The 15,778-nt window shown below is 36.9% G+C and overlaps 1 pseudogene across 1 annotated transcript; it reads right to left on the bottom strand.

Moving 5' to 3' along the window:
• Positions 1–6,440: 6,440 nt before the first annotated feature.
• LOC307051276 (coiled-coil domain-containing protein 6-like) lies at positions 6,441–9,605 on the bottom strand (annotated as a pseudogene). The gene is made up of 2 exons: positions 9,474–9,605; positions 6,441–7,745 (listed from the first exon to the last, which is right to left on the bottom strand). The product of its transcript is annotated as a coiled-coil domain-containing protein 6-like (transcript).
• Between the last annotated feature and the right edge of the window lie 6,173 nt (positions 9,606–15,778).

Raw genomic sequence — 15,778 nt, 5'->3', positions numbered from 1 at the left:
TATTATCCTATGTAAAAGGAGAAAAACACAACCTTGGATATATATGATGTTCACTTTCATCTAATAGAGTTAATATAAATCTTTGCAGCTGTTATCCTGAAGAAATGAAATCAAAATGATGAATATAAACTACTGAAGTTCCTCATATAACAATGACCCCTTTTGGCCTTGCATTTCTCTCCCTACACCCACCTTACTATTACATATCCCAGGAATGTAATAAGCCTGCCACCACTAACGTTATAAAGTAGTAATTGTTCCTAATTGGTAGGGAGGCGACAGACCATTGTGGTAATGTTGTGAAACTGTAAGAAAGGAGGAGTGAGAACATTCACAGGCCCAGCAGTAATTATCCACTAATTTGGCCTGTTTGTGTGGGGACAGCTCATTATAGCCCTTAAGAAACCTCAGAATAAAGAGGGAAAGTAGGTAGGAGGCAAGGTTAAATAATTAGTGTTCAGCAAGTTTTTTTAAAAGATTCAAAGAATAGGATTAAAGGCAGGAAATGTGACTAGAGTAACAATTAAGAAATGGTAGAACGTTCTGAACTAAGTGAGTTTTATGTTTTCGTGGGAGTAAGGGTATTTAGGAACCCTATAATATGGCATAAAAAATGACATGTCACTTTTATTACACACTTTCAATTATGACCCTGGTCATCCTTTACATTTTATGGTGCCAATCTCATGCTTAACAAGAGATTTATTCTTGTGAGTTCTAAAAAAAGATTTTCACAGCTTTCATAAAATGATGTATAAGAAAGTTTCCATACAGTTTTAACATTTGTAGATTTGTTTTGGGGGCTGAAAACATACTTATGTGTGCACACATGTGCACGTAGCATACAGACTTTGCAAAGAAATTGTTATTCAACTACAACTTTGTTAGTAAACCAGAATTCTCAAATTTCTCACCTATATATATCTAATGCCTCTATTTTAAGAGTAAAGTATGCTTACTCTTGGTTATATATGTATATGTATACACACATATATTTGATAAATAATTGATCTGTATATAAGTGTTTTAAAGATTCTCTAAGGCTATCATTTTTAACACTCTCCTTAAAAGAAGCATTATTATTCCAATCAACTTATGTGATTGCAATTAAAGCTTTTTTGTCCACCTAATAGAAAGGGAGATGCAATGGATGAATGACTTTAAGTTAAATGAGCTCTATAATATGATTCACCCAGAAAATATCTATGTATGTCTTAAATATATTCACATTGAAGGACTCTGGGAAAAGTTTTAAAATACTATATATTCCATCCCTTTGCTAAGTGGCAAGAATATAGCTAAATATAACAAAAGTAGAAGCATGTGACTAATCCAACAAATTTAAGCTAGAATATGATATTAATGTAACAAAGATTATATATTTTATCTCTATGTGCATTAGATAACTTTGCCCTATTGTAATTCAAAACGTACTTCCCTGAACCAAGAGTTAGGTTAGAAATGTATTCTGCTGTTAATAAGGGGAATTATAGGGTGCCAATATGAGTAAATTAGTAAAAATTATCACCAACATTTGAAAACAATTCAAAATATAAGCCACAAGTCCTATCTACTAACAATTATTGTCTTTATTTATGAATAAAATAACTGCAGTGTATGAATGATTGCACTCATTATTATTTTCCTTTTCTTTTAAACATTTATTGGTATCTTTCAATGAATGGCATGTTTTTAACTACTTAGCAACTCCTGAAGCTCATGTCATATGAAACTTTAAAAAACAAGAACTTATTTGTATACTGGCTTTGCAAACTGTTTTTTTTTTTTTTTTTGTATTCCATTAGACTATTGGTTATCCAAATTGTTTTTCTGAAGATCACTTTGAAGACTACCAATAACTCCATGCCATTTTTTCAACTTGCACTTTTACTCTCCTTAAATGTCCTCCCTACAAAAAATTAAAAAAAAAATTAACCTAATTTCCCATCAGGAAAATTAAGAAGAAATGTTTCCATTTTTTCAACCTATAATAATTTATCAGTAAAAATTTTAGGTATTATGGACGTTGAAGAAATTTTTTTAAATTACAGCTTTTTCTCCCTAGCATATGGAAAAAAAAAATGTGATAAGAAAGTAGAAGAGCCAGAGGTATTTCATTTACCACTTGCCTAAGAACTACTTACTGCTACTGAACTCCAATTTCTATGGATACAACAGATTGTATATGCTAAATCTGCAGTCTGAGCAACAACATTTTAGAGAATTAATATTTGAACATATTCTTAGGTTCTTAGGTTTGCTAGTAATAGTTTCTCTAAAATTAAATGAGTACACAGATTTATTATGATGTTTTATCTGACCCATTAGAATTGTCACTTTTATTGATCATAGAATAAAGTCCTTATCCTTATTGTAATACTTCTTCTAAATGTGATCAATGTAGTTTTTTTGTAGTTCTAAACTGGTATATTATAGATGGTTACTATAGAACATGCCAATTCTCACCAATATTCTGTTGCACTCCCTTACATTTTCCATCCTTCCTTGCAGTTATCATGGGATCATGTGCCTAGTTCTGGCCACTGGGCTGAAAGTGAAAGTTTTAAGTGGCACTTCCAAAGAAGTTAAGAGAGGATGTATGTAATACACTCTCTATCATCCCCTAGTTTGAAGACACTGGAAAATACAAGGAAATATGACAGCAACACAACATAGAGCAATGTAGAGCAATGTAATTTCCCATCAGGAAAATTAAAAAGAAATGTTTCCATTTTTTCAACCTATAGTAATTTTTTTAGTAAAAATTTTAAGTATTATGGATGTTGAAGAAAATAAACATTTCTACCTGTATAACTAAAAATCAAAGTAAAGAAATAAAAAGATATCTGAAAACCACTGAGGCAACCAGTACTGGAGGGGGCTTTAATCCAGAGAGAAGGAACCACAAATGAAGAGCTGACATTTTGATAATATCTTTTCCCCTGGAATATTTGTTTTGTGTTTTTTTGTAATTAATTTATTATTATTGTTGTTATTATTATTACTATTATTATTTTTGGTGATGACCAAGAGGCAAATAATCCATCCAGGTGACTAAGACAAAGAGGCAGAAAAACTGGTGGATCTTTTTGCAATCTCAAGGGGCTGGAAAGACAAAATTGTAGTTTGGAGCTGTTTAGGTAATAAATGATCTGAAGAGTTAAGATCCTGGAGAGAAAAAGACATGTAAGTTTTAGTGTGCAGTTAGATTAATAACTAGGTGACTTAAGAGAAATGATGGATGACAGAAGACAAAGGAATGCCATATTTAAAGTACTAAGAGAAAATAGCTGCCAACCTAGAATTTTATACCTTGTTACACCATTCTTTACACATGAAAGCAAAGACATTAACAAACAAAAATTGAAATAATTTGTCACCAGAAAACCAAACTAAAAGAGATGCTAAGTAGAGATCTCCAAGCAGAAGGAAAATGATCCTGAACAAAAATATGGTAACGTAGAAAGAGATAAAAAGCAATGTAGAGAAGTAGAGAGTCAATATATAAGTAAATAAACATGGATATTGACTTACAAATTATAAATTTTATATTGGTCAAAACTATATGTGTAATTAAATTCATGACAATACACAAATATTGAAGTGGTGAGAAGTAGAGTTATTGTGTTATGATTTCATTATATTTTCATACATAGTATATGTACTAATTTATAGTAGACAATAATGCAGCATTAATGCATGTTTTAATCTGTGGTGAAAATAATATATAAATAAGAAGCTAATGAAGGATAAAATAATAAACATTATTTAATCTAGAATAAGACAAAATGGGGAATTCCCTGGCAGTCCAATGGTTAGGACTTGGTGCTTTCACTCCCTGGGCCTGGGGTCAGTCCCTGGTCAGGGAACTAAGATCCCACAAGGCATGAGGAGAGACCCCCCCCAAAAAAAAAATCAGAGTAAGACAAAATGGAAAGAAACTATAAATAGCTTGACAAATGGAAAATAAATACAAGCATACCTCAGAGGTATCTCAGGTTTGGATCCAGACCACCACAATAAAGTGGGCAATAAAGTGAGTCACACAAATTTTTTAGTTTCCCAGTGCATATAAAAGTATGTTTACATGACACTGTAGTCTATTAAGTGCACAGTAGCATGTCTAAAAAAAATGTACATAACTTGATTAAAAAATACTGCTAAAATATGCTAACCATCATCTGAGCCTTCAGCAATCATAATCTTTTTGCTGGTGAAGGGTCTTGCCTCGATGTTGATGGGTGACAGTTGCTGAAGGCTGAGGTGGCTGTGGCAATTCTTAAAATAATACAATAAAGTTTGCTGCATTGATTGACTTTTCTTTTTCATGAAGGATTTTTTTTCTTAATTAGATTTATTCCTAGGTAATTTTTTCTTTTGACGTTATTATAAATGGAATTATTTTCTTAATTTCTCTTTCTGATAGTTCATTGTTCATGTATAGAAATGCAACAGGTTTCTGTATATTAATTTTGTATCCTGCCACTTTATCAAATTTATTGATGATCTCTCATAGCGACAGGCATCTTGAGGATTCTCTATGTATAGTATCATGTTACCTGAAAACAGTGACAGTTTTACTTTTTCCTTTCCAATTTTGATTCCTTTTCTTTCTTTTTCTTGTCCAGTTGCTGTGGTTAGGACTTCCATGACTATGTTGAATAAAAGTGGCCTTTGTCTTTTAACCTTTCTAGTAACTTTATATGTGGTTGCTTTACTACCTTTACTATGTATTTGTCTTTACCAGTTAGCTTTTTCCTTTCATAATTTTCATGTGTTTAGTTGTGGCTTTTTCTTTTTCACTGAGAGAAGTCCCTTTAACAATTCTTATAAAACTGGTTTTGTGGTGCTGAGCTCTTTTAGCTTTGCTTATCTGTAAAATTTTTGACCTCTACATCAAATCTGAATGCGAGCCCTCATGGCTACAATATTCTTGGTAGTAGGTTTTTTCCTTTCATCACTTTAGACACATTGTGCCATGCCCTTGTAGCCTGAAGGGTTACTGTTGAATAGTCAGCAGATAGTCTTGTGGGAGTTTGTTTGTAATTTGTTGCTTTTCCCTTATTGCTTTTAATATTCTCTCTAAGTTTTGCCATTTTAATTATAATGTGTCTTGGGGTGATCCTCTTTGGGTTGAACCTGTTTGGGACTCTCTGTACTTCTTGTACCTGGATGTTTGTTTCCTTTCCCAGGTTGGTGGAGTTTTTAGCTATTATGTCTTCAAATATGTTCTCTGCTCCTTTCTCTCTCTATTCTCCCTCTGAGATTACTATAATGCAAATGGTAGTATGCCTGATGTTGTCTCAGAGGTCTCTTAAATTGTCTTCATTTCTTTTTACATTTTTTCCATTTTCTGTTCAGGTTCAGTGATTTCCACTACTCTGTCTTCCAGCTTGCTGAGGAGTTCCTCTGTATCATGTAATCTACTGTTGATTCCTTTTAATGTATTTTTTATTTCAGTTATTGTATTCTTAATCTCTGTTTGCTTTTCCTGTATATCTTCTAACTCTTTTTCTCTACTTTAAAGTGAAACCAAACAATTTATTTGTGCCAAATGAATGGAAATAATGCATTCAAGGTATACTTCTCTGTTCATTGCACTCGATTTTACTGGGCAAAATAAGCAGTCCTCAGTGATATTGTGCTCAGCAATAAAGTATTTTGTGGCCAATATGCTAAGATATTCCTATAACATTTATTTCAAATAGTATTTTCTAATAGTATTTTGCACCTTTAAAATATTTGTTTGAACTCTATTTTAGGGAAACACAAGTAGAGAATGGAAAGGAGAAATAGCTGTTTTTGTTACAATCACACTGTCTTCTTCAGCAGAAATCACACAGCACCTTCTAATCAGTCATAGCAACCACTGGTGGGTAGGACAACAGTTATCGACTCACGTGAGAGTGCTCCAGTTTGAGGAGGTTAACATCAAGGATAAAGAAAGAATCACACCTGGATATACAATAATTATCAATCCCATGCATGTGGAAAAGATATAGCCATGTGATCCAGTACTTTAGGCGATCTGTTTTACAGGAGACATGAATGTTGGGATATACTGAAAATAACCCAAACAAAGTGTATCTGTAGAAAGCTCTATTGAGCATTGTCTTTGGTACTGATCCATCTAACTTCCCATTTTATACTGAATGCTAGATTTTCAAAGTTCTGCATTGTAGTGCTGAATTACTGGTATGCTTAGTAAACACCATTATAATGGGAGGGGAGGGGTAATAACAGCTCAGTAATTTTCTGCAAATTCACGGAAAAAAATAAAAAGATTATCCCTTTTTATCTTCCAGCCTAAAAGCCAGGAAAATGAAGCTCTGGGGCCAGGCAAAAATTGCACACTGCTGCTGAACTACCAAACTGTCGAACAGCCGACGTCCCAGCCGACGTAATGCGTGCCGACATGAGGTTCGGACTAAGCATATGCATTAAGGCTGGGAGGAGGGGCGAACCGACTGTTGCGAGGGGGCAGGCTGCAAGGTGGCTGCTGAGGGGACTGCGGGCTGTATGGGTGGTGGAGATGGAGGTGGCAGTGGCTGGACAGGGCTCTGTGTGTTGTGAGACGGAGGCAGCGTGGGCCATCTGAATTGATCAGGACTTGCTTCTCTGCGGTGAAGGCCTTTTGTGATACCGTGGAATGCTCCCATATGCTGCACATGAAGACCTGGGGAATTGTAATAAGACATTCCGGCTCTAGTCAGTGACGTTGGTGGCGTGAAACCAAGTGTGTGACTTGCATACGAGGGACTGGGTGATATCGGCCGGCTTGAACTGGGAGAAGGTGTGTAAGGGATCGGGCTGCACACAATGTGAGGTCTTAATCCTTGTGCAGACAGCTCCTTAAAATACCTTTCAGCATCCATCTCTAAGCTGGACTCACTCTCTGAGAGCTGTCGAAGGAGGGCCTCTCTCCTCTCCATCTCCCTCTGCAGCTTCCTCTCAGGTCCTCTTGCCTCATGTGAAGTTTCTCCTCCAAATACTGCGCCATTATCTCGGAATGCTGTAACTGGGCAACACTCAGTTGCTTCTTCAGCTTCTCCAGTTCATTCTTTAAAAACCTGATGTGTCGCATCACGTTTTCTGGAGGGTCGATCTACACGGAGATGTCTCTAGGCAATGGGGCGCAGACACCGGCTGGTCTAATTTCTCCTGCAGGATTCGCTTTTCAGCTTCAAGTTCCATCCTTTTCCAGAAACGAATCACTCGTACTTCTTGTTCCTGTTCCAAAGTATTTTCAAGGTCAATCTTCTCTCGTCTCAACTGTTCTAATGTAAGCTGCTTAGAAATGGTATCGTTCTCCAGTTTTTAAATTTTCTTCATCAGTTTGCTGACCTGGAATTCCTGCTCCAGATGCTGTTCCAGTTCGGCTTTCTCATGCTGCAACTGCATCAATTTTTGGAGAGCTCACCATTGAGGAACTCTTCTTCCTTCTTGTAATTTACAGCAAGGGTTTCTTTCTCCTTCTGCGAAGGCTGAATTTTCTTGAATAAAGTATTACTGATGAATTCTTGTTTCCGCTCAGCCTGGGCTTGGATGGTCACGCTGGCTTTGCGCAAGCCGCGGTTCTCCTCCTGCAGTGCCTTGCACTTGAGTCTGTAGGTCTCCAGATGGACCTTGAGCACCTTGTTCTGCTGCAGCGAGGCCAGGTGCTTGATGAGATCCTCCAGGCTGAAGGGTGAGATGACAATGCCCCCTGCCCCAGCCACTTCCCACCACTGCTGCCTCTCCCACTGCTGCCGCCCCGAGGTCAATGACTATATCTTCTCTTTGTTAATCTTCTCACTGTGTTCATCCATTCTTCTCCCGAGTACTTTGATTATCTTTATGATTATTATTTTAAACTCTTTAGTGGGTAGATTGCCTATCCCTATTTCTCTTCATTCTTCTTCTGGGGTTTTATCTTATTCCTTCATTTCCATGTTCCTTTGTCCCCTCATTTTACCTAATTTGCTGTTTTTATTTCTATGTATTTTGTGGGCTCCTTATGTTTCCCGATCTTGAAGGAGTGGCTTTTTGAAGCAGATGTCCTATGTATCCCAGCAGCGCACTACTCTCTGCTCATTTGAGCTATATGCCCTACCTGGCTGCAGGCCCCTGTGGGTCCCAGAATTGGTGTTTTGGCCTGCTTGTGGGTGGGACCAGGACCCAGGATTTCCTGGGCCTGGTGCCTACCCACTGGTGGGTAAGGCTGGTCCCGGAGCTACTGCCAGCCCACTGGTAGGCAAAGCTGGGTCCCAGGGTTTCTGGCTGCAGGGTCTTGGGGGTCCCAGAATTGGTGTTTTGGCCTGTTGTGGGCCCATCAGGTCCTGGGGACAGTGCCTACACACTGGTGGGTGAGACTGGTCCCAGGGCTACTCCTGGCCTACTGGTGGGCTGAGTCAGGTCCCAGATCTCTGGCTGCAGGGCCCTGGAAATCCCATGGCTAGAGCTGTTGTATGGAGCCAGGTCCTGGGCCCTCTGCTGGACAGGGCCAGGTCCTGGGGTGGCTGTGCACTCAGGGGGTTTCAGGGCAACAGGCCTGCTGGTGGGTGGAGCTGTGTCTCGGCCTGAGGCATCCCAGTACTTGTACTGACAGCCTGGTGAGTTGGTCTGAGTCCTGGTACAAATAAGCTACAGGGAGGATTCCAAAATAGTGCTTGCCAGCATCAGTGTCCATGTGGTAGAAGGAACTCCTCAAAACATCTGATGCTAGTGTCTATGTTCCCAGGACAAGCCCCAGCTGCCTTCTGCCCCTCCACGAGGCTCTTCAAGGTCAGCAGGTGTGTCTTACCCAGGCTTCTTTCAAATTACTGCTTCTGCCCTGGGTCCCAGAGCATGTGAAGTTTTGCGTGTGCTCTTTAAGAGTGGAGTCTCTATTTCCCACAGTCCTCTGGCTCTTTTGAAAGTAAACCCCACTGGCCTTCAGAGCCAGTCATTCTTGGGGCTTATCTTCCGTGTGCAGGACTCCCAGGCTGGGAAGCCACATGCGGGGCTCCAACCACTTGCTCCTTGAGGAGAACCTCTGCAATTGTAATTATCCTCCTGTTTGTGGGTTGCCCCTCCTACCTATCTTGTTGTGAGTCCTTCTTTACATCTTTAGTTGTAGATCTTTTCTGCTAGTGCTCTGGTTTGTCACATAAATAATTTCTCTGTAAATAGTTGCAATTTTGCTGTCCTCATGGGAGGAGGTGAGCTTAGGGTCTTCATACTCTGCCATCTTGGCCACTCCATCTTACCTTTATGAACTATTTTTCTGTAGCATGCAATGCTGTTTGATAGCATTTTACCCACAGTGGAACTTCTTTCAAAATTGGAATCAATCCTTTCAAACCCTGCTGTTGCTTTATCAAGTAAGTTTATGTAATATCCTGAATCTTTTGTTGTCATTTCAAGAATCTTCATAGCATTTTTCCAGGAGTAGATTCCATCTCAAGAAACCACTTTCTTTTCTCATTCATAAGAAGCAACTCCTCCTCTGTTACAGTTTGATCATGAGATTGCAGCAATTTAGTCCCATCTTCAAGTTCCACTTCTAATTCTAGTTCTCTTGTTATTTCCACCATATCTTCAGTTACTTCCTCTGCTGAAGTCTTGAACCTCTCAAAGTCATCCATGAGGGTTGGAATCAACTTCTTTTCAATTCCTGTTAATGTTAATATTTTGACCCTTTCCCATGAACCATGAATGTTCTTAATGGCACCTAAAATGGTGAATCCTTTCCAGAAGGCTTTCAATTTACTTTGCTTGGGTCCATCAGAGGAATCACTATGTATGGTAGCTATAGTCTTATGAAATGTTTTTCTTAAATAACATGACTTGAGTGTCAGAATTACTCCTTGGTCCATGGGCTGAAGAATAGATGATATGTTAGCAGGCATGAAAACAATGTGAATTTTGTTGTACAGCTTCATCAGAGCTCTTGGGTGACTAGGTGCCTTGTCAGTAAGTAGTAATATTTTGAAAGGAATCTTTTTCTCTGAGCCTTAGGTCTCAACATTGGGTTTAAAATATTCAGCAAACCATGTTGTGAACAGATGTGCTGTCATCCAGGCTTTGTTGTGCCATGTACAGAGCACAGGTAGAGTAGATTTAGATAATTCTTAAGGGTCCTAGAATTTTCATAATGGGAAATGAGCATAATGGTAAATTGGCTTCAACTTAAAGTCACCAGTTACATTAACTCCTAACAAGAGTCAGGCAGCCCTTTGAAGCCAGTCACTGACTTCTCCTTTCTAGCTATGAAAGTCCTAGATGGCACAGTCTTCCAATAGAAGGCTATTTCCTCTACATGGAAAATCTGTTGTTGAGTATAATCACCTTCATTAATTATCTTAGCTAGATCTTCTGGATAACTTGCTGTAGCTCATACATCAGCATTTGCTGCTTCACCTTGCACTTTTTTTTATATAATAAATTTATTCATTATTTTTACTTTTGGCTGCTCTGGGTCTTTGTTGCTGCGCACAGCTTTCTCTAATTGCGTCGAGTGGGGGCTACTCTTCATTGTGGTGCACAGCCTTCTTGCTGCAGTGGCTTCTCTTGTTGAGGAGATTGGACTCTAGGCGTGAGGGCTTCAGTAGTTGTGGCTCGTGGGCTCTAGGCTCAGTAGTTGTGGTGCACGGGCTTAGTTGCTTTGCAACATGTGGGATCTTCCCGGACCAGGGCTCGAACCCATGTCCCCTGCATTGGCAGGTGGATTCTTAACCACTGCACCACCAGGGAAGCCCCTCACCTTGCACTTTTATGGAGAGAGCTTCTTTTCTTCAACCTCATGAACCAACCTCTGCTATCTTCAAACTTTTCTTCTACAGCTTCCTCACCTCTTGCAACCTTCATAGAATTGAAGAGAGTTAGAGCCTTGCTCTGGATTAGGCTTTGGCTTAAGGGATTGCTGTGGTTAGTTTGGTCTTCTCTCCTGACCACTGCAACTTTCTCCATATCAGCAATGAGGCTGTTTCACTTTCTTATCATTCTTGTGTTCACTGGAGTAGGACATTTAACTTCCTTCAGGAACTTCTCCTTTGCAGTCACAACTTGGCTAACTGTTTGGCACAAGAGACCCAGCTTTTGGTCTATCTTAGCTTTCAACATGCCTTCCTCACTGAGCCTAATTATTTCTAGCTTTTGATTTAAAGGGAGAGACATGCAACTCTTCCTTTCACTTGAACATTTAGAGGTCTTTGTAGGGTTATTAACTGGCTTAATTTCAATATAGTTTTGTCTCAGGGAATAGGGATGCCAAAGGAAAGGAAGAGAGATGGGAACAGCAGGTTGGTGGAGCAGTCAGAACACACACAACACATATCAATTAATTTTGCTATCATACATGGGCACAGTTCATGCAATCCCAAAACAATTATAATAGTAACATCAAAAATCACTGATCACAGATCACCATAAAAAATATAATAATAATGGAAATTTTGACATTTTGTGAGAATTACCAAAATGTGATGCAGAAATATGAAGTGAGCAAATGCTGTTAGAAAAATGACACAGATATACTTTCACAATGTGGGATTGCCACAAACCTTCCATTTGAAAAAATTCAATATCTGCAAAGTGCATTAGAGTGAAGTCAATAAAATGAGGTATGCTTGTAGTAAGATTTAAGATCAAATATATAAATAATTACATCAAATATAAATAGGCTAAATATTACAATTGAAAAACAAAAATTTCAGACAATTAAAATAGAAAGTCTAGTTACATGATATTTAAAGAGATCTATCCTAAATATAAGGACAAAAACACATTGAAATAAAACTGTCAAGGAAAAAAAAAGAAAGAAGAAAGAAAATGGTTGCTGACATATTAATGCCAGAAAAAGTAGATGAAAAAGGAGTATTACCAGGTTTAAAGAGTAATTTTGTAATGACTAAAAGATCAATTCACTAGCTAGATAGAATTATATTAAATGTATATGCACTGAATAACATAGCTAAAAATTCTAGAAAGCAAGAAGTGTCAGAACTAAAGAGTAATAAATCAATCTATAATGAAGCTGGCAGAATTTAATTCTTCACTCAATAGCTGATAGAACAAGATAAAAATTTCTAATAAGCATAAGAAAGAATGAAAAATACAGATAATAAATACGTATTAGAGGGATTAAAAAAATGAAAGTTGATTTTTTTGAGTAATAAAGTGATAACCCTTGGCACAAATGTTCAAGAGAGGATGAAAACACAATTTATCAATACCAAGAATAAAAAGAGAGAGATTACAGATTCTACAACAAATAAAAAGGGAACAAGATAATATTGTAAAAAATAATTATGCCAATATACTTGGAAAATAACAGCAAATGGACAAATTCCTCAAAAAGGAATCTAAAAAAGTGACCAAAAAAATGACTAAAAAGTATAAAACCGGAACAGAAGAAACTAAATTGAATTATAACATTCCCACAGATAAAGCTGTGAAAACTAAGTGTCCTTTATCAGTAAAATGTACAAATAAATTACGGAATTTGGCAATAATAGAACTATTGCTATGCACCACGTGAATGAATCTCATAAGAGTAATATTGATTGAAAGCAACAAAGGACATTCTGTGTAACTCTATTTATACACAGTTCAAAAGAAGAAAACCAATCTGTGGTCTTAAAAGTCATAAAGGTACTAACTTTGCGGGAAGGTATAGGTAGTGAGTAGGCAAGAAAGGGCTTTGTGGGATGCTGGTAATACTTTATTTTTTGATCCGTTTTTTCATTATGCTGGTGTTCTCACATCATGAAAATTCATCAATTTGTTAACTCATAATTTGTACAATTTCTGAATAAATCATGGTTCTCAACCAATGTCCCCCACCTCCAACACACACATTCCCAGAGGACATTCTACAATGCCTGGAGCTATTTGGGTTGAAACAACCTGGCAGGAGTGCTACTGGCATCTAGTGGGCAGAGGCCAGAGATGCTGGTAAACATCCTACAATGCAGAAGACAGCCTCTCTCAACACAAATTTCTGGTTCAAAATGTATCCATAGTTCCAAGTTTGAGAAAACCTGATATATGTGATATAATTCAATATAAAAAAGAGTTAACTACATAGACATAGACTTTACTCTGTGTGGAAGTTTAAATACATAAAAGACCAATTCCATCAACAGACACAATGTGTACAGGGTCTGCAGAAAATTAATTAATTGAAGTTAATGAAATGTGAGAGCAAATATTTATGTTTGAGGAAGACTAATCATAAACCAGAATTTTAATCCCAACTCTACTATTATATATTCATTGGTAAGGATTTTAGGAAGATTGCAACTAAAATCACATATACTATAAGACCAAAAGTTTTCAAAAATAAAGGAAAATAAATGTGCCCTAAAGCTTACATACAGAAGGACAGAAATGAGTATTCATTATAAATCTATATTTCTTGTCAACCAAGTCAAAAAGGGAAGTGATAGGATATGTAATTTTAATTTTCTGATAAAATGAAACATGCTAATTCAGCATGAAGGGGAAAAAAAAAACCCAAACACTCCTGACACAATTTTGAAGGGAATTTGTAATGTGAAGAATTTATAAAAGGACATTGAACAACATAATGTTGTATACTGACTTCAACAAGAGTTTTGAATAAGCTACAGCAATTTTTAAAATATGACTATATATTTTTTAAATCAAATATCAATTAATGTCAAGGGCATAGCATAAAATGTACATGAATGGCACCCTCTCTGGGATGGCCATAAGAATTCAGCATGGACATAGAGTACCCAAATCTTTACACCAGGAGTTCGAGAACTAAGCAGTCTCCCTCTCCCACCATGGACCAAATCTATAAATAAAGTTTTATTGTAATACATTCACACCCATCCATTTACTTGTGTTCTATCCCTCTTTTCATTCTACAGTGGCATGGTGAATCGTTGTGACAGAGACCATAGGTCCCAAAAGTCTAAACTATTTACTATGGGGCCCTTTAAAAAACATTGCTGACCAATACAGAGGAAAGAACTCAATACTTTGTCCATCTTTCAAGTTTCAGTAACACTGGATAAGATTTTTGGAAGAAGCAGTACAGCAGGTAGTTTGAATTCTCCATTAAGCCTTGGAGTAGGGGTATTTTCTGTTATTGGTTAGAGGGGAGCATAATTACAACTTATTATTAAAATTGGATAGGCTTGCATGTATTCTTTCCTAAGCAGATAATCTATCAATCTTAATATAGAAATGTAGTCTCATCTATCTTTTAATACAGCAAAAAAACTATGATTAAGTACTTGGATAAAACTCATCTTACATTTCCCTATTTTTAAAATCAGAAATTTGTACTAAATCAGTTCTAGGGTAGGCAGACTTCTAAAGATGTCTCTTCCAGACTTCCATCGCTTGGTTATTCAAACAAACACTAATCTAGGTACTACTGCTATGAAGGTACTTTTCATCTGACCATAAAATAGAGAGATGATCCTGGTTTCACATGGGTTCAATGTAATCACATGCGCCCTTAAATGTAGAAAAGGAGAACAGAAAAGTCCTTCAGTGAACTGTAGTGGAGGAGGAAAACAAAGATGAAATAGGAAAGGCGATCAGAGAGATAGAAACATAAGGATTCCACCCACCATGCCTGGCTTTGAAGAAGGAGGAAGAAGTCGAGAAATACACAATTATTCTTATTAATTAACTCCTGGATCTATCTCTATAAGCCTTTTAAAAAATCATTTGGCTATAAGTTCTTTGATTGTTTCTTTGTATGAAAGCAATGTTATAATGATTTTTAGAGATAGAGGAATAAGTTTCTACTTTATGATTGCCATCACATTGTAGAAAAACTTTATCAACATTCTTTTGTATATGAGTTGTATGATCTAGCATGGTTTTCTAGAGACTACATTTTCCCTACATGCGAGACTTTTTTTTTTTTTTTTTTTTTTGTCTTCTACTACCCACGTATTTTTTATGCTGGGTGCCTAGAACTTGTTCATACTATCATATGACCTCTGGCCCTTATGCCTTTGGGTCATGATATTTGGAACAATTAGTAATAGCTTAACTATACACAGAAGTGATTGCAAACCACTTAAATAAGCCCATTAAATAAAAAATAAGTGTGTCTACAACTCAACATTTTCCTAGCAAAATATCCCAAATGATTATCCTTAAATACCAACTATTATAGAGGGAAAGTCAGAGTGAAAAGAGACAGCAGTCTTAACTGATTACAGTTAAATTGTCCTACCTAATTTTACAAAATAGCGTGACCAAGTGACCATGTTATAGTGTTCCTCCGATGGCCTTGGAAGGGTAAATGAGAATGAGGGTCCTTGAAGCTGAAATAAGCATCATTTGCTTTATAGTAAAATCACTTTTGACAACATTAGATTATAATATAGTCATTTTTCTTTCAAAGATTTATGGTCAGTTGATATTTATGATGAGCTGTCGTAGTGTAGTGAACAATTTCAGCAAAATCATTCTTTTGCCTAGTGTTGGTGAAATGACTAATTGAGAGTATTAGCACAGTCTGTGAACATATTATCTTTATTTAGTCCTCTTAATAAATGAGTTAATTGGTCAAGAATAGTATATTTTAGTGGTGAGAGGAATTTTATTAAAGGGATAAGATTCAGAATGGTAAAATACCTGCTTTTTTATTTACTGTAGTTAACCTATTATATCACTTCCTCTTCCTAATATCTAAAGGTATAACAAATCCAACTTTTGGTAAGCTTTTATATAAATATTTTCCTTATCCCTAAACTGGAAGATATGTTCCTTTGTTTAAACAGAAAACAACAAACACACACGCTAGTCCGTATTAACTATATGA

The sequence above is a fragment of the Hyperoodon ampullatus genome, assembly GCF_949752795.1.
Source record: "Hyperoodon ampullatus genome assembly, chromosome: 4".
NCBI lineage: Eukaryota > Metazoa > Chordata > Mammalia > Artiodactyla > Ziphiidae > Hyperoodon > Hyperoodon ampullatus.
Note: the sequence above shows the minus strand (reverse complement) of the source record. Positions and strands in the feature narration are given on the sequence as shown.